Source organism: Mandrillus leucophaeus, unplaced genomic scaffold (assembly GCF_000951045.1).
Source record: "Mandrillus leucophaeus isolate KB7577 unplaced genomic scaffold, Mleu.le_1.0 Scaffold289, whole genome shotgun sequence".
NCBI lineage: Eukaryota > Metazoa > Chordata > Mammalia > Primates > Cercopithecidae > Mandrillus > Mandrillus leucophaeus.
This window is the reverse complement of record NW_012103020.1, coordinates 2,848,948-2,850,876: the sequence shown is the minus strand read 5'-3', so window position 1 is coordinate 2,850,876 and position 1,929 is coordinate 2,848,948.

The following is a 1,929-nucleotide window of genomic DNA, read 5'->3' as shown; positions in this document are numbered from 1 at the left end:
TTCAGAAACTTCCATAATTCCCATGAATTCTAGAAAAAGATTTTAAGAAAATGTTCATAGCATAGTTAATTGATAAAGAAAAATTTATAAAAGTGCATTTAATGTGTAACCAGATTTGGAAACCAATGGGGTGTGTGTGTGTGTGTGTATCATATGGATATGGAAAAAATGATGCATGGAAAAACACACAGAACATTTGAAAGAGGATAAGAGGATGAAGAAGGAAGATAGGAATTAAAATATACCATTTAGGAGAATTTTTACTTTAAATTTTACCATTTTTATAATGTAATAATGATATAATATGCTCTAATATTAGTACTCAGAACCCAAATTATTATAAATATTTTCAAAATGTATTTCAATCAGTAAATGTATATCCTTGCTATTAAATACACAAACCTCCACATAAATCCAAGTGCATTTGCACACATACACAAACACACACATATTGTAATTACACCAAATGTTATTTTATTAATATTTTTATTTGAGTAGATCCAGTTTTAAAACATAAAGGAGTAGTTTCTTCATTTTGGTCTATTTTGTGTTGTCGCACATTTTAATTATTGTTGAAAAGACAATTCAACACTTTTAAGAAAATTAAACAAACATTTAAACTAATTTAAAATTATTTATTGAGTACCAGTCACTCTTCTAAATGATTTGCAGTGTTTTATGAAGAGAAAACTTTAAGAATTAATAAATGCCAATTAAAGTAATTATTCAACTTTTTATCTTTGTCTTGTGTGTATATTTTACATTGTCAAAAGAATGGGAGGAATATAGTTATATTTCTCTTAAATTTATTAACTGCTTCTCTATCAGATACCTAACATGTTGTATAGATGCAGAAAACAATATTGATCTCTCCAAGTTAGCTAAAATCATCACACTGTCCAGAAAATAAAAGTAGCCTATATTTTCCTAAGAGACTTTATAGTTTCCTTGACTAAATAAGTAACTCACACAATTTGAAGATGGTATTTTGTTGAAAAATAAATCTTGTATAAACTCCTTTACTATATATAGTTGTACTTAGTAATTTTGAGTTAATTTTAATGTATGTGTATATGAATGTATACCCTTGGGCTACAAAAGCTAGACCATTTTTTATGTCAAAATACATATGTCAACAATTTAAACATTATGCACACAGCTTACACTGTTTTTTACTTCACATGAAAAAGCATCCTGATTCTTTCAAAACAAAATAAAGAATTTCGATTAAATAGCTTCTGATTAATTTTAAGGCTCAAAGCAAAATTACCACATCTCAAGGATACTACAACAACTGCAAATAATTTAAAATGTACATATTTGGCATTTATAATTTTTGTATAATAATAAAAACTAGCATATAATCTTTATTTTGATGAGTGTACATGTTAATATTTAGTCTCATTTGTAAATTCAACTCAGTAGAGTTACATAAATATGCCTGAAACATATTTAATGTATAAAAACTGGGCTAAGTACTGAAACAAATAGAGACGAGCAATGACAATAATAAATACTAAAAATAATTTTAAAATTACCTAAAATTGAATAGATCCAGAAATTCCTCAATATGATAAAGGTGAAAAAGGGAGAGTAATAACTATTGGAGATAAGTTTGACATGAATCAAAGTATTTGAGAAATACTGTACAGTCTTGCAAACAATAATGTACTTTGAGAAAATGTTCTGTTTTTATGTATACTATCTGAAAGACACTTATAACTTAGATTTTAGAATCCCAGACAATATCCTAAAAATATAAAATATTTTAAATAACAATATTACAAAGGTCTGCTATAGTTCCCCCTTTGTATCAAGCATGTGCTTTTTTTCCTTTGCAGATAAGTTAATATGTCATTAGGACTATATATTAACACTAACTTAATACAAAATTTGATGAATTCTATGTAGTGGTACATTTTATACTGA